The following is a 25,002-nucleotide window of genomic DNA, read 5'->3' as shown; positions in this document are numbered from 1 at the left end:
AGCTGCAGCCACACCCCTCTGTCATCTTTCCCCAGGTACCAGGCTCTGATCTGGCTCCACTGGTTCCTGGAGGATTTCATAGCCCTTAGCACAACCTGTACTATCTTGTTTATTCCTTTACACGAGAGCTTGATGTCAGCACCTCGAAGAACACTGACCCAGAATAGACACTCAGTGAACGTTTGCTGAATGAATAAAGAAACAAACAAACAAATGTATTCGTTATCATGAGAGGAACAACACTCTAGTCACCATACTTTAAGATGAAGTCTCCTAAAACAGCAATGCAATGTTATTTTTTGTCTTTCTAAATTAAAATATATCTTATGATATGCCAGTGTGGGAGGCCAGTTAGCCAGAGGTACAGCACTCTCGTCAACTGTGGGACTGCAGACTGACAGGAGTGTTGTAGAAACAGTTGTTAATATCATATCAACAGCCTGAAATATAGAAATTAGTGGAGAAGAGCCAATGATAGTCGATAGGAAGAAAGAGAAAGAGCTTCATTTTGCAATTATAGCAAAATTATAAAACAGCCCAAGATTCTACAATAAGGAAATGCCCATGTGAAATGGAATCGTATTCACGTCTGTGAAGCAAAGTGCAAAACCTGAGTGTGAACAGGAGAAACAGCCGACAAGCCCCAGTGGAAGGGCATGCTACAGAATAACTGGCCTTTACGCTTAAGAATGTCAATATCGTGAAATACAAAGGAAGACTCAGGAACTGTCCCAGATCAAAGGAGACTAAAGAGATACGACAGTTGAACATAGTGTAGAATTTTGGATTTTCTTTTACTTTAAAGGACATTATTGGGACAATTGCTGAAGTCTGAATACGGCTGTAGATGAGATAACAGTGGTACATCACTTTTAGTGTGGTCAAATAAGAGAACTCCTTACTTGTGGGAAATACACACTCAAGTATTTAGGGGTAAAAACCATCATGTCTGCCTCTCTCTCTCTCTCTCAGAGGGGGAAGTGCAGAGATTAAAGTAATTATAGCAAAATGTCGACTTCTGAAGAATCCAAAGCTAGGTGGAGGGCATCAGAGAATTCTTTGTACTATTCTGGCAACTTTTCTCTCAGTCTGAAATTACGTCAAAATAAAAGTTTTAAAATGTGATGCCTATGAAGACTGTATAATCACAAAGAGATATACCATTGCTGAAAAGGAGCAAAATATAAAATTGCATAACAGAGTGTGATTTCAGCTACTTAAAAACTTATCGAGAAAAGATGAGGGAGAAGTATAGTAACATGTTAACTTGTGTTATCTTTTATCCACATTAATATATTTTACACATTTTTCTCTAAAGAGCATGTATTTGTTGAAAAATAAGGTGGAAGAAAACTTCTCAAAAAAAGTATGGTGCCTAATTCTCAAAGAAAGAAGATCTGAGTGAATCTTGCTCGTGGTGCCTTTACCATCAAGCACCCTTTCTGGTAGAAGGATGCCGTCTGTATACACATGTATGCAGACATACACACACACACATACTTTTTTGAAACTTTTTTTTTAATGATGCTTTGAGGGAAATCCTATTTTGGGCAGGAGTTTAAATGAGGTGACCTCTTAAGCCTCTCCCAGCCCTGGAATTCCTTGCTTTACTTTCCAGTTCTTTGGAAGTCAGCTCCTCTGTGATCCAGACACGGTGCTCGGTCCTGAGTGTGTAGGGATGGCTGAGCCACCCAGTCCATCCTGTACAGATGTTCAAGTCCACAGACAAACATATCGGTGATCACGATCCTGTGCTGGGGACTATGGAGTGTTAAGGTTCTTACGACGGACGGACTTGGCTCGGAGGCAGGGGTGGTAGTCAGGCAAGGCGGGCATGGGTCTCTAGACCTCGGGAGTTAAGTGAGGTCTTGCCATTCGGAGAAGGGCAGTAGAGCATTCTAGGCTCAACATTCCAGCCTATCCAGCGTATGTTCTGCCTGTGGCCCACTGGAGCATCATTCTGGAGACGCAGGCCGGGGAGGCGAGGATCTTGACAAGCCCTGGGGAGCCCAGGTCCTGCAGGGTCTGCTTTCGCAGGTCTAGGAGGAAGTGGTCCTGCTGCAGGCAGCCAGAGGTGCTTCCTGTGGCTCTGGAGCAGGGCCCCCTGGGAGCTGGATGCCTCCGTTTGCAGATTCCCTGTGGGAGTTTGCCTGATTGCCCTCACCTTGGAAAGTGGATGCTGTGTATGTACCCAATGAGGGCAGAGTACAGCGTGACCGCAGCTCCATGGTAGAGAGTTTGCTGATCTCTGATGTGCTCAGTGGAACTGCTAGAACGTGCTATATTCTATTCATTTGGTGTCATAAGTGAAGCCAAGGGTTGAGTCTGCCTGGCACTTGGCCTCGCAGGCTCAGTAGTGGTTTCTGGAGTCCCAGAATTCCCTCAAAGCAGTATTGTTGTTGAGACGTGTGCTCCTATTTCCCTGGACAGTCACTCTTCTTTGAACCATCATTGCCTGGGCCCTTTATCCATTCCAGTCCTGAGAGCCTGAGGACACCGATACATAAGTATTTTTAGTCCACCATGTAACTAGATCAGGAGCAGCAGGGGTGAAGAATCCTACAGGTGGGTTAGGTTGGAAGCTTCTCCATTTATCGTGGGACTTTTTTTTTTTTTTTTTTTTTTAACCATTTTAGAGCATGACTTTTTACTCAGGTGTTATTTCCATTGTAAATATCTCTCCTGGGTTGTTAGGAGGATTCCATGAGCTGATATAAATTCAGGGCAGAGCATATAGTGAGCATTCTGTAACTACCAGTTATTATTAGTAAGCATTGCTTAGCAAAGTGTATGAAGAGATCACTAGATTCTTGGTCAGGAGACCTGGTTTCTAGTCCGAGCTCTACCCCAAAAATCCTAGAAGTAAAAAGAAACCGAGCTGGAGATTGGCCTCTGAAATCTTTTAACGTCTAGTCCAACAACCTCACTTCCAGACACTTAGAAAGTTGTGAGAGGGGCCAGCCAGGTGGCACAGTGGTTAAGTGCACGCACTCCACTAAACTGCAGCCTGGGGGTCACTGATTCGGACCCTGGGTGCGCACAGCCGCACGGCTTATCAAGCCATGCTGTGGCGGTGTCCCATATAAAGTAGAGGAAGATGGGCACGGATATTAGCCCAGGGCCAGTCTTCCTCAGCAAAAAGAGGAGGGTTGGCATCAGATGTTAGCTCAGAGCTGATCTTCCTCACAAAAAGAAAAAAAAAGAAAGGTGTGAGAGCCCTGAGTTAGGAGTCATCGCCTCCGTGTCCTCCCACCCGTTTTCAAAGCGGGAGTTGGTGCACCTCGGCGCCTGCCTCAGCATCTGGCGGCAGAGCGAGTCCTTGATTCATAGGAACTGGCATTGTTATTGTTGGCTCCCTGTTGAGTTATCTTCCTCTCCCGCTTGACTGTGAGGATGGAGACTTGTCCTCCTCACTTGTTGTCGTGTCCCCACCACGTGGCACAGCAACAAGCACACAGCAGGTGCTCCATCAATGTCTGTTGAATGATTGGAGGAAGTCTCTTGCAGAGGGTAGAATTTGGGCAAAGTCTGAATCAGATCCCGTGTCCTAATGCCAAGGTCCAGGTTTTCCACACTGTTTCCCGTCGGCGCTCTTCTCTCTTTGACTTCAGGTGACTCGCTTCTTTTCTGTTTCCTCTCCTTGGATGCGACCAGTCAGGTCCCTCCTGTCCTGAGGGCTGGGCGCGCCATCTGCCGCCTTCTGAGAAGACCTGTGTCTGTGCTCGACTGGCCACTAGGTGGCGTGGTTGGCCAAAGAGCAGACAGACAAAGCAAAAAACAAAAAACAAGGAGAGCATTGAACTGATTGTCCTACCAAGAGCATAGAGGGAGTGATGGTGTAACTGGAAACTAGGTGCCCTGGGATGAGTTGTGGCTCGCCCTGGTGGGGAGGCAGGGGTCCAGGATTTGTGTGCATGGACTTTGGAGCCAAGTGTGGGTTAGAGCCCATAGCTCTGCTCCTGCCAGCCAGGACCTCGCACACCCTAGCACTTCAGGGCCCTGGTCTCGGTGATGTCATGCGCAGAACATGCTCAGCACTTTGCAGGACGGAGGAGGAGCTCCACAAGGTTAGTAGCTGTGAGAGTGGCTTGGGGGATCTGAGACCACAAAAGGCTGCTTTCCTGCCCCCTGCCGAGCCAGGGACGGTCTCAGGAGCCTTGGCAGGGGAAGCCTTTTTGCCTCCTCCTGTTCCACAAAGCCGGAATATTAAACAGCCCCTCAACTGGCAGAGTGGATGGCATTTCAGTGTCAGGTTAGAGGGACGTCAGAACTCCTGGGAATCACTGTGGAGCAGAGTTCTGTGCATCACTGGGATTCAGGACGGAGGGCAGTGATGGGCGCACGGTCACAAAATGCCCCTTGCTGAACACATTCAAAAAAGGATTTCTTTGTTGCCTGGACCATCATTCAGATCTGGGTGTCTTATTTTTAAAATAATTTGTGGAGACCCTTGTAGGAATAACAATGACTGGCATTTATTGCACTCTTACTATGTGCAAATTCTTATGCTAAACTCCATACACGCGTTATTCTATTTAATCCTCGCAACAGCCCAATGAGGTAGGTTTGGTTATTATGCCCATTTCGTAGATGAGGACATGGAGGTGCACATATAATAATAATAATAATAATAGCCAGCAGGTACTGAGTACTCACCAGGGGTCAGGCACTACTTTACGAGCTTTAAGAATCATTCTCAACAATAACCCTGTAGAGGGATATATTACCTTCATTTTACAGATGAGGAGACCGAGGCACAGAGAGGGTATGTAGCTTTATCGAGGTCACACAGGGAGTGAGTGGAACGGTCAGAACACAAACTCTGGTCCACCTGATTCTAAGGTTCTTTTTTTGACCACTGTACTGTGCTGCCCCCCACCGTACTTTGTATGCAGTAGGCACTTGATACATGTGTATTGAGTCGAGCAGTTCTCAGACTATACTTAGCCAACACCGAGAAGACAGGCTCAGGAGGAAGGAGCAGGACTTCACGCTCCTTCTCCCCAAAACCGCACCTCCCCCGCCTCCGTTAGTATTATGGGATGCACAGGCCGCCCCGTGTGCTGGATTTGCTCCTAACTTCTTGTTGGCAATGAGACATTCTTCCACTGGAACAGTCGGGAAAAGGCTGTCATCGTGGCACATGTTTCCAGGAAACACTTCCACAGGGAGCATCTCAGCTCATTTTGTTTGCTTCACATTTTTCTGGCAAACATTTCCCGGGTCGGTTTGTTCTGGTATCATGGTGTCCAGTGCGTCTCTTCAGTCTCCAAGGCCAGGGCTGGAGGGTGGAGGGTGGCCGGAGGGTGGAGCCAGCCCTCGCGTTGCACCATGGTGTGTGCTCCAGGCTCCCCCTCAGCCCTCAGGCAGGTGCGCCCCCAAGCCTGACCCCAGGCTGATGCCAGGGGACTGAAGAGCCTAGGGACCTGCTTCCCGTTAGTGAGCTGGCCGCTGCTCCCAGGCAGTATTTTTCGGTTGTCACAGTGCCGATGGCCTGAGGAAGGGAAGTAGGACCTGGGCCACATTAATCATCCTGCAGGTATCGTAATTCAGTTCCGGGGTTCGGTTACTTGGTTTTTTACATGTCACTGCAATAGGAAACCCAAACGAAGTTAGACCAACACCCCCTCCTCAGACTGGGGTTCTGAGCACAGAGACTTGTTTTTATCATCCTCTGTCTTTGCTGCTTTTTCTCTGTAAGTGAACTGAGCCATCTCAAGTCGTCCTCAGAATTTCTCAGCATCTCTGGGGGCCTTGTGAACTAGAGTCCCTGGTTCAGCCTTCTCAAGGAAAGCAGTGCTTTTCCTTTGGAATAGTTCTTCCTCGAAATAGAAGGTTTTCTTCCCACTATGACCAAAATTATGCAGATCAAAGGAGATAGAGGGAGAGTCTGGAGCTGTTGGAGGAGGAGGTGAAGGTCCCCAAGAAGGCAGAAAGGTGTGAGGTTGGGAGCACAGGTAGAAAGGCTCCCATCTGTCACTGCTCCTTTGTCCCTACTACGTGCCACCTCCTATGCTCACCTTCCCAGGATGCAGGCAGAAGCAGGTGGTGATGCCTTGTCATTAACGGAGCAGTGGACACTTGAGAGACAGGAAGAGGTGGACGTGATGGGGCACAGGAGGTTCTGGGCTCGCGTGGATGTTTTCCTTCCTCCCGTCTGGAGCAGTGCGTCCTCCCTGTTTTCTCATGTCGACACGCTTAGAAAAGTCACACCACAGTGGGGAGGAAGATGCCCACGGCTCGAGGCTCTGGACAGCCAGGCCCAGCCTGGCCAGCTGGGGCTGAGGGACACCTGAGCCTCAACCAGGGGGACTGGTTGAGACGCTCTGGTCCAGAGAATCAAAACCTCAAAGTGCAGATGATTCCTGCAGTCAGTGATCAAGGACCCCGAATTTACTAAACCCTTGTGCTGCCAAAAGTTGGAAATTCAAGGTAGGTGTTGATTTTAGAGATTTTGAGGCTCGGCTCCTCCGTGGGAATATTGAAAAAACTGAGGGTCAATGAGGCTTGAGCTGGGTCACAGAGGAATCAGTAGCAGTGTTGGGACCAGAATGGTCCCTGTGCACACAGAACTATGGGATGGGGGTGCATGAGGAGGCCTGACTTCATATCATGCGTGTGCACATCTGCACACACACACGTGCACGCACACACACACACACACGCACCGGGTTCAACAGAGCTGCTCTGCTTCTTTTAAAGCATCAGGTTCTCATATTTCATTCTAACAAAGTGTTTTACAACCAAATAGAAATTGTAAACCACTGCACTGTACCATGTTGCCTCTGACTCAAACCCACTCCCCATCCTGAGCCCAGAAGATGGGAGGCTGGTGCCCAGAGCTGTCATCCTTTGAGCAACAGCCACAGCATGACACGCTCTCGGCGACCGGGCCTGGCATCGCTGGTGATCCTGTTTCTAGCCTGAGAAGCCCCTGGTGTTCCACAGGGAATTCCTGCTGCAGCCTCCTGATGGGTCTCCCGACTCCAGCCTTGTCTGGCCCACCCTATAATGCAGCCCGAGTGGGCTCGTTATCAACCACAAGCCTGATCCTGCCACTCCTTTTTCCTTCTGTCTCTGTCTCCCTTTGATTACCTAACTTCCCCTCCGCATTCAGGTGCAGCATAGATGTTCTGTCCTGACTCACCTGCCTGGCCTGGGCATCCCTCTTGCACCCTCTACCTTTCCTCCTGGAACGCACTGTTTTGAAGTTGCCTGTTCTTCTCCCCACACCCCCGGATGCAAAGCCCCTTGAGGATGGTGGGTCTGTCTCCTCTGGTCGTGGCCCCCGGGCCTGGCACAAACCAGATGGGCGTCGGTGCACATTCACCGGGTACCTCTGCTGCGCGGACTGTAGTTTTTGCTTTGTTCTACGATGTAACGGAGCTGCATTGTAGCTCTGCTTGTTGTTCTCTGTTAAAGCTTTAGCATCTTGGCAGTGTCAAGGCTCTCATGCAAACAAACAAAAACTTACCACTGGTGCTGTCCCAGGGCCAGGATGTATGTGAGCACAGTTTATTGGTAATTACTGTTCATCATTATCACCCTAGGACACTGTAAAAGTCCTAAGTGCTCCTGACTCATAAGAGGCAAATTAAATTATTTGTTTAGCAAACATTTTGCATGAAGCGTGTGCTCGGTCCTCTAAGGGGTTAAAGGATGGACAAGGTAGGTTGTCTCTCCTAGACTTGACCAGAGAGCTTTTATATTTTGCTCCTGTTTCTTCTAGCCTTTTCCTTTAAAAAGCACACACAAAAAATTAATAAATTAAGCCCCTGAAGAAGGAAGACCCATGTTAAGGGTAGTGGGACCTAACAGTATGAGGCCAGAAAACAGGGTTGACCCTTCATTCATCCCAGGAGTGGGATAGGCTGCCCTGCCCTCAAAAAAGCACGTAATCCAAAGTGTGCGTCAGCTAGCTTTCCTCATAGGTGTAGAAAGGCTGCAGGCAGCCCACCCTCTCATATCAATGCCAACGCAGATGAAGAACTGTTTCTTATGCATCTCTAAGAATAAAGAGACCTTTTGAAACCCCCCAGCCAATTTCCCCTCATGTCTCATTGGCCATAACGGGGACATTTGCCCACCCCTAAACTCACCCATAAACAAATGGAATGGGGTCATTTATGTGGCCTAGACCAGTCTGGATTTACCCTAGTCACACAAGGAAAGGGCGCACCTGTCTGCCAGCAGAGAGGAAGGGGGAGGTGGCTATCGCGTGGCAGGCCAGAGTGCCTACTACGGGGGAGTCATAAAAGTTCTCCCGTTGCTCAGAGGAGAACAAGGTGAGCCCTGACCGAGTTTGCGTCTAACGGAGAAGACGTACAAGCACGCTCATGGTTCTAATGGAAGAAATGCAGGTGCTGCGGGAGCGCCTCTGCAAGGCTTCCTGGAGGAGGTGACGTCTAAGTTGTGGAAGAAGTCTAGAAGGGGCAGGGCACAGTGAGATGTTCTTTCAGAAAGAGCACTCTGGCTGTGAGGAACGGGCCGAGGGGCTGTGACAGAAGCTGGAGCAGCTGCGAGGCTGCAGTCATCCAGGGGGGCGTTCAGCCAGGTGGTGGCTCGGGGGGGAGGTACTGCGGGAGCCAGTGAGCAGGACTGGGAGACAGAAGAGGAGGCGCGGCAGGAGGGGGCTGGGTGACTCCAGCGTGTCTGGCTGGAGCAGCCGCCCCACGGAGATGCCACTCCCTGGGCTGGAGACAGCGGCGGGAGGCGAGGCTCGTGGTGGAGTCAGGTGTGACCAGGCTCCGTGCGTGGGAGGCGGGCGGGGTCAGGACCAGGCAGAGGTGAGCAGGATCGGGACACGCAGGGCCCGTGGGACCTTATTCGTGATCCTCCTCAGAGTTTGTGCAGAGCCCATGTGAGGAGAAACGGAGGGAGGAAGAGCCGTGGGCAACATTAGGAAGGTCACATCCCACGGGCACGGGCAGGGGACAGCAGGGTCACATGTGTGACAGTCAATGGGCTGCACAAAGTGGCCTAGAGGACAGGGTGAGGCAGGCGGCCGAGAAGGGACAGGGATGTGACAACACCGGCCCGTACCCAGCGGCTTCACAAGAGGGGGAAGTGATGACCTGTTGCTAAGCTGGCAGAGCACTTCAATACACTGTCGCACGTACCGTGCCCGCCGGTGCCGCGGGCAGGCATCCCCTGCCATTGATGAAACTACCAGGGGGGTCAGGCAGTTCTGGAGGCAGCTCCCTGCCTGCCCGACTCGGCCGGCGCTCTCTGCTCTTGTTACTGCAGATCCCTTCCAAGACGCTGTCTCACCCCTGCCCCGTGCTTCACCAGGGCCTCGCATCGTGGAGCTGAGCAGAGCGCGGTCCACTGTGCACGGCAGAGGGGCAGCAAAACAGCAGTGCAATGTGAAGGCAGAAACAGCCTGAGTGGCCCTGGCGCTGTCACGCAGAGGAGGAGGTGGGGCCCAGAGCTCACTGGTGCCAGCCTGGGGGCTGCCCTGGCCCCTGCGTCGTCCTGGTCAGCCTCGCCGGGCACTGTGCTTTCTGTTGTAGATGACCTCCGGGGGTAGCAGTGGTCAGGGGTCATCTGTCCTTGTAGAGCAGGAGTGAAGCCCCAGGGTATTTAAAAACATGCATTCTTTCAACATATTTACGGAACACCCACTCTGTACTCAGTGGCGTTCCAGGTGCTGGGCAAAGGGGAGTAAGACACGGGTCTCCCTTCGTGGAGGTGAGCCGGGAGGACAGTCACATGGGCTTGCGCTGTAGTGCAGCCAGGTCAGTGGCTGTGGGAGGCCAGCGGGAGGCCACCAGTCCAGGCTGGAGGCTCTAGGGAAAGTTGCTGGAAGCTGTGATACAGGTCAGATTCGAGCTACCCTTCCCTTCCTTGGGATTTTTGTAAGGACGCAGGGACGTGAGTTGTCACTTAATACCTAAGAGTGTCTGGCACATAGTAAGCATGCCATGTTATTTGTAGCTCAGATTAGCGGAGGGATTAGCCGAGAATAGAGAGAATGTTGCTAAAATAATGATACCTTAGTCAGCTCAGTTGCATAAAGGTAAGAAATTAAACTGTACAAAAATCAATGAGAACAGGAACAGCTAATTGTTTTCAACACGTATGTGCCAGCTCCAGTTGATAGGTATTAATTAGCTCATGTCTGGGTCCCACAAGAAAGAGCGCTGTGATCCATTAGTGATGTCTGCCGTGAGTACAGGAGGGGGAAGAGGTAGCATACTTGCCCCACGGTCTGCCATCCTAAAATTAGAATAATCGTTCAAATAACTGGGATCTGACAACATAAAACCTATGAACCCCACCCCAGCACACTTGGCATTTTTCAAAGACAAACAGCGAGGCTCTGTTCCTGGGCGACATTGTTGAAAGTAAACGATCGTACTTTCAGAGGTGTCTGTTGGGATCCAGGTACATTGAGCCCAGTCCCTTACACTCGCTGAGCTGGACAGCTGCCCGCTTGTCACTCGTCAGAGCTGGAAGGAGAGCAACATCCTGCAAAACAAGGAAAAACGATTACAGGGTAATTAGTTGCCACGTTGATCAAACTGTCTTTCTCCCAATGGTGAGAGAGTAAAGGGACATATACCAGATTTTCTGTAAGAGCTGACAGACGAAACGGGCTGCTAAGGAGAATACTGGTCATCCAGAGCCCCCGTGAAGGTTCAGCCCGGCCCCTCAGGGAGGAGCCACGTGAGTTGCTGCCAGGCGTGACACGGGGATGGAGGAGAGCCCGAGATTCCTTGTGTCTTGGTAAGAACTTGCACGGGAGCTTGTCACGCCTCACGGCCGTTGACCTGACGTCTCTGTTGTGCTGCGTTAAAGGCTGATTTGGGTTAGAAGGGCGACCGTGAGCTCTCAGAGACGGGAGAGGCACAGTGAGCACATGAGTGGAGCGTGTTAGGTTTGGAGGCTCCCTGCTTGTTGTTTTTTTTTTTTTGGCACGTCCAGAGTGTCCACGGCTGACCCCTCCTACCAGCCTTAGAGCCACAAGAGACGTCCTGCTTTTCATGCTGCAAAATCACTTAGATTTATCATCTTCTCCAGATGCTATTGAATGGGGACAAGGGCCAAGGCATGGCCCTTTTTGGGTTCCCTAGGTGTCGGGGGAGCTACTGTGGGGAGCAGGACGGCAGCAGGCCTTGGCCCCTGTGCTCATGTACTCACGGTCCCAAACACGGCAACCCCGAGCTGCCCGAAGGCCCCGCCCTGGGCAGTGGGCAGAGCTCTGGGAGCTGCCTCTGCAGGCTCTGCAGGAGGCCGGGCACCGCGCCCCCAGGCTGTCCTCCCCCTGGGCCAGCCAGCTGACGATGTCTGTCTTTCTCCTGGAGCCATGGAAAGCCGCCTTCTACACATACGGTGTTATTCCCAGAGGCAGAGCATCCAGCATCCTCCCTCTGCCTCAGGGGGAACAAGTCTTACAGACTCTGCCTTACTTTTGAACAACTCTAGCTTTACTTTAAAAGCTAATGTCATTCACTTATTTAGTGGCTAATACATATATATTATATTATATTATATTATATTATATTATATTATATTATATTATATTATATTATATTGTGGCGTTGTATATATATCAAAAATATAAATGACCAGTCCTAGAGGCTGTGATTTTTACTGCAAATCATTTTTGTAAATAGATAGAACAGGAATGGATATATAGGGGTGGGTGTGTGTGTGTGTACAAATGATTAGGAAAGTCCGGGTGGCCCAAATAATAATTACAGATAAAAACTATTACAAAAATATTTTAACACAGAAAGGAAGAACAAAAGTACATGTCTTTTTTTAATGATGAGCAAAAATAATTCCTTCCCTCTTAATGTTATTTTTTAAGTATCTAATGTGTAGAATACCTGATGCTATATAAAGTGTCATAAAATATGAAAATACGTCCAGTAAGAGGGGAAAAAAATCTGTGCAAGTCACTGATGCTGTGACTGAAATGAATCATTCAAGTAAGTGGGAGGAACTGAAGTTTATTCCGCACAAGTGCTGCCCGTCTAATGTGAGTCTGAGACAGATGATCTGGCTCAAGAAGAAGGTATATAAATGTGTATAGGATAGTCTGAGAAATGAGTGGGCCTGGAAACCTAACCCCCAGTTATAACACTGTTTCTATGGGAAAATATTTCCCTTAAGTACCTTCTTTGAAACCAACTTTTGAAACCCTGCCGATTTATAAGTTGGGGGCTAATGATGTAAAGCGATGACCTCCTGATCTGTAGAATTTGCAGCCCTGGTCCATCATCAGGCATTTATTGAGTAACCGCTGGGTGGATTACGCGGTGATAAGCATAGCAGGGTGAAACAAAAGAAAGAAAGGAGCATTTCTGCCCTCAAGAAGCTTGTGCCCAGTTGGAGAAAGCATGCCTGCCGTGCACCCTGTGAGCTCCCTCGTGCCTGCCCTATAAAGCCTGAGTCCTCTGGGCGGCAGCGTGAAGGAAGGGGTGAGGCTGCTGTGGTTAATCAGGAAAATGCGGGGTTCCACTGGCAGAGCTTGTTCCCTAGTCATTTGTGATCCCCAGAGGCACACCGAAGGCTCTCTCTCATTCTTCCTGGGGAGCCTCGCACGAGCGTGAAGGATGGCCACAGTGGGTGTCATATGATCTCGGAGTGCTGAGCAACTGGAAACCACAAATGGCATGTGACATTACCTTATTAGGAAAGGTTCGGGCTTTTTTCTTTGTTTCTCTCTTTTTTTTTTTTTTAAGGAAGATAGGCTCTTGGCAGGCTGGGCCCTGGTAGACCTCCCATCCTGTGGTTCCAGCTCTGCAGCACACCCTGGTGAATCAGAGCCTTTCTGAGCTTTGGAGCCTGACTGTGTGTTTTGTGTCATTTTCTGGGTGAGTCTGCAAACGAGACACCCTCCCCAGCGACTCAGGACAGCAGGCAGGATCCTTGCCTCATTCGTGAAGAGGAGCTGTTTTTTCTGTCTCTCAAGCCTTGAGGTCACCAAAAGGGAGAAGGGACATGGGGAGGTGGCTAGGTTGGCTGTAAATTCCTGAGTCTGGGGTTGTGTGGCGTGCCCTGGGAATGCTGGCAGCCTGCAGAGGGGATGTGACTGGGCTGGGCCGCCACGTGAGGCATCCACATCAACCACTGGGTCCTGATTGAAAACGCCTGAAAATAGGTGTTCACTCTGTCCTGCACATTGTCTCCAGGAAGTGCTTCCTGGGGGCTGCAATCAGCAAATAATTGCATCCGGGCCTTCCTTTTGTATTCTTTAGCTTTTAGAAGCATTGAGTCCTTGTTACTCTTTATGCTGTGGGGGAAGGGGGGGGTGACATTCTTTACATCATTTCATCATCATCATCATCATCAAGCAAACATCTGTTGAGTGTCCACTGTGTTGCAGGAACTAGAAGCACCTCATGTGCTTTGTCTCATTTACTGCTCCTTATAGCCCTGGAAGGGTTTTTACATTATTGTCTCCATTTTGCAGATGAGGAAACTGAGGGAGGTGAAGTAACCTCTCCAGAGCCTCCCTGCTGTTACATGACAGAGCCAGGGGCGAACCCAGGGCTGCTCCCTCCACGTTGAATCACCAGGCTGTTCTTCCTCAGACGTCTTCTTATTAAGCTTCTTACAGATCTGCTGCTGTATTCTCCTGCATTATGTGGGAAGGAGGGGAGCTTTTTTTTTCCCCCAGGGGAGTGAGAAGAGGGAGAGGCCTTGGAAAAATAAGTCAGAGATGAATTTACTTTGAAAAAGGAGGGTTTGTGAGGGAAGTGTTGAGCTGGCCAGGAGAAAGGGAGAGGCTATTGTGGACTCTGCTTGTGCGAGGGAAGAATGCATGGAAATGAGTGGGAGAAGCAGAAAGTAAACCAGACGAGGCAGGGGCCAGTGGAAGGAAATGTGCTGGTCAGCACAGAAAGGGGCAGGCTGCCTTCGGGAGCAGCGAGTTAATGATTAGCACTGCCACGGACGCTGCAGATCTCACGTGCTCCCAGAGGCATGCAGAACTCCCTTGTTTGGGGGAGAGTTCTGCTTTCCAAAAAACAAAACCATGACATTTAAGTCTGAGTTTCTGCAGAGGCTGGATGAAATCACCACTGGAAAAACAAGAATGGCAGCACATGTTAATTATTTCAGGAACTCTTAGAGGGTGTAAATGAAACAGCCGTCCCAAGGAGAGACTGCAGCTCTCCCTCCAACCTCTCTTCTTGCTGCCCCCAGAACCCCCACCCGTTCTGCTTCCTGTCCCCTTCTTGCTGCCTCGATTGAAGATCCCTCATCCCTTGTGTTTCTCTACAGAAAAAAAAAAAAAATGCATACAGATTTTTCTAAAGCAAACTGCATCTCCCCAGAAGCCTATGGTGTCCTTGCTGGGCTTCTCTGACCTTCATATCAGATTGATCTTTGATTGGCAGGCTGCCTCCTAACACTTTAGTTTCTCTGCCACCAGCATCTGAAAAGCCAGGGATTTCTTTATGGATCTTTAACCAAACTCTCAAATGCCCAGGACTTCCCCTCTTCAATAGAACCATTTTGCAAGCAGAAGAATCCTTTAAAAAGTGAATTACAGTCCACTTTGCAGATTCTCTGCCTTTTTTCCCCCCCTAAGAGGAAGGCTCTTTGTCCGTGCCCCCACCCTCCCCACCATGCAGACTAACAGTCTCTGGTTTGGATGTAGCACATTCTGTACTTATTTAGTTTTTGCAGATTAGGATACTGAAACATTGCAGCCACTCTCCGTGGGTCCCCACTTTGCCCCAGTGAATAGAACCGTGCCCCGCCATCCTTCTCCTCGGAGCCAGCAGCCTGAAGTCCCGCAGTATCTCTGCCTTGGCACAGGGAGCTGACATTGTTTGCATAGCGTACATTCCTGGACAACTGAACTATCCAGTTTAACCTTCAGAGCATCCCCATCGGTTTGTGGGTGTTTGTTCCGGGGAGAGGGGGAGAGATGGTGACTTTCATGGTTCACACATGTTGCTACCCACACACACACAAAATTCCAAATCTTTATCCTCTAGAGATTAGCTGAAAATTGTGTTGCTAAAATTCGCAAGTGAAATCAGACGTTTAAGGTACTCAGTCTTTTTGTCCAGAGGCAGATAGCATTAATAGTGGCTTCTTATAACACTCCCACCCACCCCACTCCCGTTATATGAAAATCTTTTAAAAACAGCCCCATTTCATGTGAAATTAATCTTCATTAATAAAGATGCTATAATAGCACGCCTTTCTTGAAATACAATCTGGTTATGATTGGTGCCTAATGAGGGAGACTTTGTAAAACTCTATCTCAAAGCCCAAGTCTAGGATCACCCAACACTCAGAGGATTCTTTAGGCTTTTAAAGCTGCCTGTTAGAAATTATTTGCAATTTTGTGTGCATGAAGGTTGGTTCCCGAAATGACATCAGGAAGAATATGAGTAAGTTGAAACTAACTAGTTTTTCTTCCATTTATTTTGAGTGAATTACAGCCCCTCCCCCACAAAAAACACTTTTAAAATGTGTTCTTTGCTTTAGAGATGTCTGGCTGCCTTTTGCTTTCAAACTGGAATTTAAGCCTTCTCCATCATTATCACCCACCTTGCTTTTATCTCCTTTCACTTTTCCCCAATTCTGAAAGAATAAATGTTTTAGAAACTTGAAATCAAAATAAAATTGCAGCCTCCCTGAATTACTTACCGGGTGTTTAAGCATGATGTGTTGCTCAGAATTTAAAAAATCAAAACACCAACTGGTGGATTTAAGCCAAACTCCCTATTTTTAGAACAGTATTAAAAAAAAATTACAGATTTTATTTTGGGCCACATGGACGAACAGTAATGGGAGAGGCTTGTGGCCATTTCTCCTTCCCGCAGTGAAGAGCCCGTGTGACCACCTCCTGGCCCAGTGGCTGCCCCCCTCGGGATGCCTTCCCCAGCTCAGGCCTCTTCGGAGCCTCTGATGAATTGGTTACTGGGAAGAAAGGATGTTGTAGGCTTCATTTTAAAAAACAAACCAAACCAAGAAAAAAAGTATTTTGTAACTTTCCTTTTGGTTCCAGTGAATTCGAGCGCTCATTGAGGTTGGGAGGAAAGTGGAGACTTTTTTTTAATTACGCATGGAGGAGAAAAGTTTCCTTCTGTATTCTTACAGGAGTCACTTAATTATCCCTCTGTCAGGAGGTAGTTTATAGGGGAGTCGATCTAAAAAAAGGAGAAGGCTCTGGCCTTTAATTATCCCAGTTGGTATTCAGCTTTAGAAAGTCTGTGTACCTGCTGAGTGTGTTAATTTAACCACTTTATAGTATCTCAGACTCTGCAGGTCCCAGACCCAAACCACCTCCTCAAAGAGAGTTCCGAGGAGCAGGGTGTCACGGGAGAGCATCGACCTGCCTGTCTGCCCTTCTGTTTCTCAGCACTTGGGGCTTTCATGAAAATGCTGTATGTCAGTTTTTTTGACCCTCATGCAACTTCAAAGTCATTGATCCATTGATCTGTCCTTTCTTACTTTCCACAAATTCAGTCAGTAAATATTTCTTAAGTGCTTACTTTTTTACCAATTGCAGAGATATAGACAGAGATGTCCTGCTTTCAGAGACCTTAGATTCTAGGGGGACAAAGAGACAAGTAAGTGAGGGGGTTGTTCCAGACCGTGGTGAGTGATGGAATCATTTCCACAAACGTTTACTGTGTCCACCTGTCACCCAAAGATAGGCGATGCTCTTGTAGAACTGCCTTTGCAGAGGGGCTCTCAGATTCACTTTCTCATTTGCCCCCCATCCTGTGAGAGATAAGGGGGACAGGTACAATTTTCTTCATCTTAGAGGAGAGGAAATTGAAATGCAAAGAAATGAGGCCGTTCATCAAAAGTTATAAAATGTCTTTATGGGAGAACCAGAACCCAGGGCCCTTGGACCCCATTACTGCCCTCTTCCTTTCGCTCCCTGTGCCCTGCCACCCGGTCACGCTGGGCCTGGCGGCGTTTAACGTGGGAACAACGGAGGCCCAGGAGAATGAAATGCTTTCTCCAAGTCACACAGCTAATTCACGTCAAATCTGGGACTAGAGCCTCGGACTCTATTCCAAATGTGTTCTTCAGTGCAGCAACTCAGATCAAGAGACGACAGGGTCCCCCAGCCAGCATCTGTGGTGGGCGTGCTACGTCGGCCATGCAAGAGCTGATTTAGATAACTGCATTCTCCGTGGATCGTATATCCATTACCTCAGCTTGGTTTGTCCGCTGTGTGTAGGTGCCCACGTAAGAGACAGATTTGTATTTTTATTTATTTCGTAAACACTTATGTAAATAAACACTTCACAGATATTAACTCCCATTCCTCAGTACACCCCGAGAGGATAGGTGTTATTCTCATCTCACGGAGGAGGGAAGAGGCATGGGAAATAAGTGACTCTCCCTCAGTCACACAGCTGGTGGGTGTGAGCAAGTGCAGACAGCCAGGCTGCGCCACGACAGCGGCTGTGGTTCTAAATGGGATCGCATCCTCCCTTAGCTGCTCTGCGAGGAGGACAGAGGGTTCAAATCCCGGATTTGCTGCTTACTAGCAGTGTGATTGTGCGCAAATGACTGAACCTCTCTGGGCCTCACTCTTCCCATCTGTAACATGGGATTAACGCATACTTGGTGGGGTTGCCGTGAGGATGAAGTGGATAGCATTTACATAGCCCCTCCAAAGACACCTGAGTCCTCACCGCTGGATGAGTTGCAGCTGCACATCCGTGGTTCTGGAACGTGCCTTCTGTGTTTCCGTAAAGCTGGACTAAGGTTTGTGGGTGCTCTCGGCAGACTACAGGTTGGCGCCCCTTCTCACAACGTTCTTCACTTATCTGAAAATCAACTACTGAGGCGCCTGCGCGCGGCGTGGCCCGCAGTGGAGGACAAACTGCGCGGGAGCCGCTGCCTTTCCTCGGACACCCTGGGAATTGCAGCTCCGGCTCTAGACTGCACACCGCAGCTGGCGGGTCCCAACCCCGCTGCTCAGCCTGGCGCCGTCTTAGAAGGCAGCCGAGGGACCAGCGTTGAAGGGCAAAGGTTTGGAGCCAGTGTGCCCAGGGTCAGATCCCAATGTGGCGACTTGCTGCTCCAGCGTAATCGGGCCTGAGTTTCTCCGTACATCAGGTGGGGTGACAGCAGTTCCCGCAGAATTAGCGTGAAGGTTAAAGGAGGTGGTCCTTGTATAGCACTTAGCACAGTGCCTGGTGCATGGTAAGAACCAGTAACTATGGTTAAGATTATCGTTAGCATTCTCATCATCATTCAATCTCTCTCTCACACTAACACACCCAAAGTGGCTTGTCACATTATTATAGTCCTGACCATTTTCAGTACTCTACCTACAGATAAAGACCATTTTCTCCATGTTGATATATTTCCAGAAAATTATTTAGCGTCTGACTGATGTTCCCAAGTCTCTTAGGGATCAATACCTTTGAAAACAGCTGGATGACTGCCCTGCCTCGTAACCTAGCTTCTGTTTCCAAAGACAAAGAATTCAGTTAATTGACAACTAGAAATATGGAAATATCTTAAGCGTTACAGCAGCCTTTATTAATTTCTTTTAGAGTTTTCTGAAGTTTTAAAAATATGTCATTAATTTAAACAGGGCTTTTTTTGGTGACGAGGTCAAGCTGTAAATTCAAACACAGGCAGCTGTGAGTAAACCTCACCTGTCTTCTTTCGTGGGGCCTCACCTGGCCGAGGATCCTTATATCCGGAGGCATCTGGCCTGTCACCCTCCGTATCTAATCCAGCTACATCTGGGTTCCCTCTCCTGCTGCTGCCCTAGGCTGTGTTGGCAGGAAACACTGCTATATAGAAACATTGGTGCCCTAGGATTAGGTGCAGTTTTTATTCTTTGTAAGAAGAGTGATTTTATTATTATAAGGAGATCCTTGCTTCTGCCTCACGTACTAGGTACAGTACATACTAAATCTGGATGCTGAGAATCCAAGATTCAAATTCCTAAAATACCACCCAGTATCTGTTTTCACCCAGAGTCCCCACCCCCTCCCGACGTCAGATCCCGGGAGGTGGGCTCAGTGATGACACTCCACCCAGAGTCGCTATCTGGGGGAATCCAGTGTGCCTGTCAGTTTTGCAGGAGGCTGTCAGAGACCTTTGTTCTCCCTGATGACTAAATGGACAGCTTGCGCCTTCACTCTTCTGCAGAGCAGAGCACCAGTGTTGTGCATAGCACTGCCAGAGTATTTACCACACCCACGTACTGTGCAATATCATGCATTTACTGTTTCTCTTGAACGCTATTTTAAATTAACTCATTTCCTAATTTAGCCTTTTCTCAAGCAATATCATCCATTAAACCACTGGTTTGGTGTGTAATTATGTTTATTTTTTTCTAACATTAAAATAAATATTAGCCATTATTATTAAAATAGAGAATGTATGTCTGTGCACCACCAAAAATCATCATTTGTTCCAAAGAGTGGAAAATAGCACCCTTTGATGCAGAGACCAGTCACATGGTATAACTTCCCACTGATCTTTCACTGAAATATAGTGACTGTATTTATAATAAAAAATACTCCTTTTTTTTTTTTTTGTGAGGAAGATCAGCCCTGAGCTAACATCTGTGCTAATCCTCCTCTTTTTGCTGAGGAAGACCAGCTCTGAGTTCACATCTATTGCCAATCCTCCTCCTTTTTTTCCCCAAAGCCCCAGTGGATAGTTGTATGTCATAGTTGCACATCCTTCCAGTTGCCGCACGTGGGACGCGGCCTCAGCATGGCCAGAGAAGCGGCACGTTGGTGTGCGCCCGGGACCCGAACCCGGGCGGCCAGCAGCGGAGCGTGCCCACCCAACCGCTAAGCCACGGGGCTGGCCCAAAATACTCCTTTTTTTAGGTAGCATGTGTCAGTTTGCGCACACTGTTCTGAGCTATTTTTCTTCAGCTTCTGTGGACCTATCATTTAAGGCTCTAAAATGTATTCCTCATTGGAGGTAATATTCATACTTATAGAGTCCTTGTGAGGATGACTGCTCCAAGCACAGGGCGTGGCACCACCTTAGAGCTCTGAGTTCTTTGGTCTATGTGGGTGTTTTCTTCCCAGCTGAATTATCAAGTCCTTGAGATCAGGGAATTCCCAAGAACTTGATAATTCTTTGTGAATGATAATTCACAAAAATTATCAAAAAATTATAATTCTTTGTGAACTCAGTGAATTCTTGATAATTCACTGAATTCTTTGTGAGTATATGGTACAGGGGCTTGCCTCCAGAAGATGCCCAGCACGTATTTATTAAATGATTAGAGATTAGGTCATTATAGGATAGTCAGGGGAAATAAACAGAGACCACCGGGGTCATGAGACTAAAACATCTCTTGACCTCAGTTCATTGATGCCCATTGCTGTGGATGAATCTTTTTTGTGACTTCCCTTATTCAAGTCATTTCCAAAAGGGGTTGGAGAATCTGTCTCGGGTTAGTTTCCCCTCGTTCATGCTGCCTCTAAGTGGAGGAGGAGAAAGAACTGAAATTCAGTCTCAGGACTCGGAGGGTTTTGATTCCTAAACTTGTCATTGGTCCCATCACCTGCCTAAAACATTGGAACAACTTGCCAAAGGATCGTTTACCCCTTGGTCACAAGCTCAGATGGTGAGGGACCAGGCCAGGACAGCGTAGCTCTGAGTGAGCCCAGGCCCTCCCCGAGATCTGCAGCCACGTGGAAATGTGCTCTTGTAAAGAAGCCAGAAATCTGGATTTTTATGTGAAAACTCCCAATTTCCAAATGTTGGTTCCTTTTTTTTTTTAATAATTCTCTGTGGGCCAAATGAAACAGGTCTGCAGGCCAGCTGCCCTTCAGGCCTCCAGCTGCCAGTTTGTGACTGTTGACTTGATTTTGCTTCCTTGATCTGATTTTAGAGTTTGTCGTTAGATATACAGTAGTTTTTGAACAATTTATTCTGACGTCAAACAGCTAGTTTAATTGTTATTAACTCTAGGAATGCTGGAATCAGAGAGCGATGTGTAGCTCTGGTCATCGGTTTCTGTTGGGAGGGATCCCAGATCCTCCAAAACCTGAGAGTGAGCTGCTGGCCCTGGAGCACGGGTTCCTGTCCTTCCCCTCTTCACAAACAAAGGAAGCAGATGCCAGGCGGTTACCAGCACAGCTTACTTGGTTAGAATATGGTGAACTTGCTTCCAGGGTCAGTGCATTTTTGTAGAGCAATAAGGAACAGCTTGGAAGAAAAGTCCATGTTGGCTTCACATGTCAGTGACCTTACACAAGAGGCTGGTGGCCTTGGAGTCCAGGTGTGCAATCGGTCAGAATAGCCAGGAACTCTGATTTGTTTATTCTTCCCAAAGGCCAGAGAAGCTTTAAAAAGCAAACACAAAAAATTTAAATCGTAAGAAATGCTTTTAGGTCTCGGCACTAATCTTTAACTAAGAAGCGTTTCTCTGTCCCCTTTCTCGGGTAGGTGTGTTGTAAAAATGAACTGAGGTCCACATTAGATGATAACCTACGTGATTGGTGCATGATCTTATCCAAGTTGAAACAGAAACAAGCAATGGGGAGGAGTATTTGGAGAGGTAGTTCGTTTTAATTCTTTTTTTTTTTTAATGAACTAGTGGATGAAAGTATAAAACAGGCAGCTCCCTGTGTGTTCCCTGTCTTCCTGGAGTGCCTGTGAGGTCGTATATGTGGTGAACTTCTGAATGAGGCCGTGAGCTTTCCCTACTCTAGATCAGAGATGGGCAGACTGGTCCTATAAAAGGGTAGACAGTGGATATCTTAGGCTTTGTGGACCATGTGGTCTCTGTCACCACTACTCAACACCGCCATCACAGGGCGAGAGCAGCCATGGATGATACATAAACAAGCAGACGTGCCTGTGTTCCAATAAAACTTGATTTATAAAAAATGGCAGCAGCCTGGATTTGGCCCACAGGCTGTGATTTGCAGACTCCTGCTCTAGGTGAGTGAGGAAGAAATATGGTAGACTCAGTTATATTTGTTTATTTGTTATGTTCTTGTTTTTATTGCTCCAACAACAATAGCAAAAGAGCGTTCGTAGTCCTATCTCGAAAATTAACTTCACCTTGCTGTGTTCTGACCACTCTGCGTCCATTTGTATGTATGGTTTTATACACCTTGTAAGTAGCCTAGGTAAACATTTTTTTACTTAGGGTGATATCCTAAACATTGTTATATGGCAATACAATCTTTAAAAATCACCCCCTCAGTGGTACAGTATTGTGGGCTGAGCATCTGGACGACTGACGTTGCCGTTTCAGAGATGGGGAGTGCCAAGGAGGAAGCGTTTGGGCAAGCGTGGGGGAGGAATCCGGAGGTGGCTTTACATGGGTTAAGTGTGAGATGCATTTGAGATATCCAGGAGGAAGTGGTGAGCAGGCAGGTGGATATTAGAAGCCAGAGCTCCAGGGGAAGTTTGACGCTGGAGATAAACAGAGGGAGGGCTCAGGCTTGTGGGACACTCGACTAGACCAAAGTCCTCGGAGGACAGTGACCAAGTCTAGTTTCTTCGCCTCCGTGTACCCAGCACAAGCATTCAGCATGTGTCTGTTGGGTAGTCTGTGGCTGTTATTAAACTGTCGCACGATAAATGTGGTTTGATGCAAAACGAAATCACTAACTAAAAATTTGCTTTATTGTTCCAAACAAAAAATAGCAACCTGGTTGTCATTTCTTAAGAAATAATTGGCATATGATAAAATCAGAGCCTCGTGCTGAAAGGAACGTCTGAGGCCATTTGATGCAGAAGTTCAAAATGTGTGGACAGAGGATGGTAAGGGGAGTAGACAGTTTATTGCCAAGGGTGAGAGAATGTTTACAGGGGCCACACACTGACAGTAAACTGAATAAGTAATGTCTTGAACATCAGTGCATGGCTCTTGTTCAAGTATATGAAGATGTGGTTGCAATTGATAAAATAGAACAACATTTCTGTTAGTTTTTTGTCATAACCAATAGGCTCCAAAAGAACAACTGTCTTTGGAGAGTTTAGTGTTTGTATGTTAAAAGGAGTCTTCATGTTGAAATGGGTAAGGAACACAGATCTAATCCAAGCCCCGTGTTTTATTGTTGCAGAAAGGGAAGGGGCGTGGGATTAAGTGATTTGCGTAAATTACGCAGCTAATTAAAGGCTGGGCCTAGCTGGACCCTTGTCTCCTTAACCCGGGCCCAAGCTCTTTCCACACTCCCCACATGCCTGGTCTCTCAGCACCAACTTTCTTCAGACCAGTAAACAAGGTATTGCCTTAGAACAGAAGTCATTGATATTTGGCCATGGAGTTATTTTAGTGGTTTATTTTGCTAATGATTTAATATGAGAATTATGATTAGACTTTGCTTTAACTAATTTCAAAATCCTCTTACAATTCCTAAACACATTCGCAATGTGAAAGAATAAGTAATCTCAGAAGGGTCAATGAAAGTATAATTTTCAATTTGTAGTAGATAATTTACCAAAGCTTTCCTAAGCCTTAAGGAAGCTTAGAAGACCATTCTTAGAAGAATTTCGGGAGGGGGCACATCTGAATATCCACAGTTCTCAGTCCAAATCCTGGCTCTACAACTCGATTACCTGTATGGACCTTGGCCATGCTCCCTCCCTCCTCGCAGCCTCAGTTTACCCATCTGCAGAACGAGGAGGGAGACGCTTCCTTTCCACCGTTGTGGACGTTATTTAACGCACACGTTCGATGCCTGCACCGATGAGGCCCTGGGGAAAGAGACGAGCTCCTGTCATCTTACCCTTGAGGAAGCTGAGGCCCTTTAGAAGTGACCCAAAGAAACCGTTCTGGGCTTAGCCTGGAGTCCAGTCCCCCATGTTCCCATTACCCACTCAACTCACTCCCCATCTCCTGATCTTCCTGGCTCCTGCCTTCCCAAGGCTGTGCTTGCCAGGAAACGCCTGTTCATTCCACATGAGGGGCCCTGCCCTGGGGCTGGCATCGCAAGTCTGAGCCTGTGGGCTGCGTGGGTGAGTTCCCCCGAGAGTCTGCCCCGGTGGCTCCATTACTCACACCTCCCGCCACACGGGCAGCTGGTCCTGGCCCGGGCACAAGGCTCGTTTACATGGTTGCACAACAGGAAGCAGGTCCGGTGTTTAGAGCCGCTCTGGCGCGCTGAGAGCAGATGGCTTCAGGTGCCCTGGGTCCTGGCACCGTGGGCTGTGCCCTGGCTTCCACTTTTGCATCAGGGAGCAGCAATCTTCTACTGCAGCTTGGTGGGGGGGTTGGGGTTGGGGGGGGTTCTTTTTTGTCAACTGTCACATGTTTGGCAGGCATGACCGGAGGAGGGGGTGCCTTTTGTGGAGTCAGAGTTTCTACACAGAGGCCTCCCACAGTGGCTGCGAGTGAAATGGCAGACGCGTGAGTCACTCCACGAGATGGGAACAGGAAGACATCCTGCTGATGCCGAGCCATTTCAGACCAGTGATGAGAATGTATCCCCCCAAAAAGCTAGCCTGCACCTCCTCCTCTCCCGAGCGCAGTGGGCCCGGCACCTGGCCGTGTCCCTCGGGAGGGAAGGACCTCTCCGCAGCTTCAGTGCTCGGGAAATTGTCCCTGGTCTGCGTCTGTTACGATATCAGGGAACCCTCTTTGCCAAAGAAACTTTCAGTCTGAGCTATTTTTTGACAACATTTTCCCTAGTGTCTCCTTCCCTTGGAATGATAATGCACTCTGGCATTTTAGGATTTTCTTCTGTGTGAACATTTTTCATGTTTTTCTGACAGGAACTGTTGTCAATGCAGATCACTCAGAAGTTACAATATATGTAGGGACTCTCCTCCTTTAAATGGATTCTCAGAATTCCCTTGTTCCTCTAAAGTTGTTCAGTATTCTTGAGAATCATTATAATAGCTCCCGTTTATTGACTGCTTACAGCCGGGCACCATTTTAGGAACTTGACGATGCGTTTGATCCTCAGCACAGCTCCGGGAGGTGTCAGGACTGTTGTTATTCCCATTTTGCAGGCGGGGAGACTGAGTCTCGGGTTAAGCAGTTTCCAAAGTCACAAAAGTAGTTAAATGTCAACAGCCAGAACTTAAGCCCAGTTCTGAGCATCTCCCTCCGCCAGCATT

The 25,002-nt window shown here is 48.1% G+C and overlaps 1 protein-coding gene across 4 annotated transcripts in view; it reads left to right on the top strand.

Annotated features, from left to right (window-relative positions):
* The window catches only part of GNG12 (G protein subunit gamma 12), a 115,824-nt gene that overhangs the window by 64,331 nt on the left and 26,491 nt on the right, over positions 1-25,002 (top strand). The window contains exon 3 of one of the 4 annotated variants that reach the window (XM_058538270.1): positions 21,373-21,484. The exons of the other annotated variants lie outside the window; for them this stretch is intronic. The gene's annotated coding sequence lies outside the window, so the exon portion shown is untranslated. The remainder of the gene's footprint in view (positions 1-21,372; positions 21,485-25,002) is intronic. 4 annotated transcript variants of the gene reach the window in all.

Source organism: Diceros bicornis, chromosome 4 (genome assembly GCF_020826845.1).
Source record: "Diceros bicornis minor isolate mBicDic1 chromosome 4, mDicBic1.mat.cur, whole genome shotgun sequence".
Lineage (NCBI taxonomy): Eukaryota > Metazoa > Chordata > Mammalia > Perissodactyla > Rhinocerotidae > Diceros > Diceros bicornis.
The sequence above is the reverse complement of the archived record's forward strand: the minus strand, read 5'-3'. Positions and strand labels throughout refer to the sequence as shown.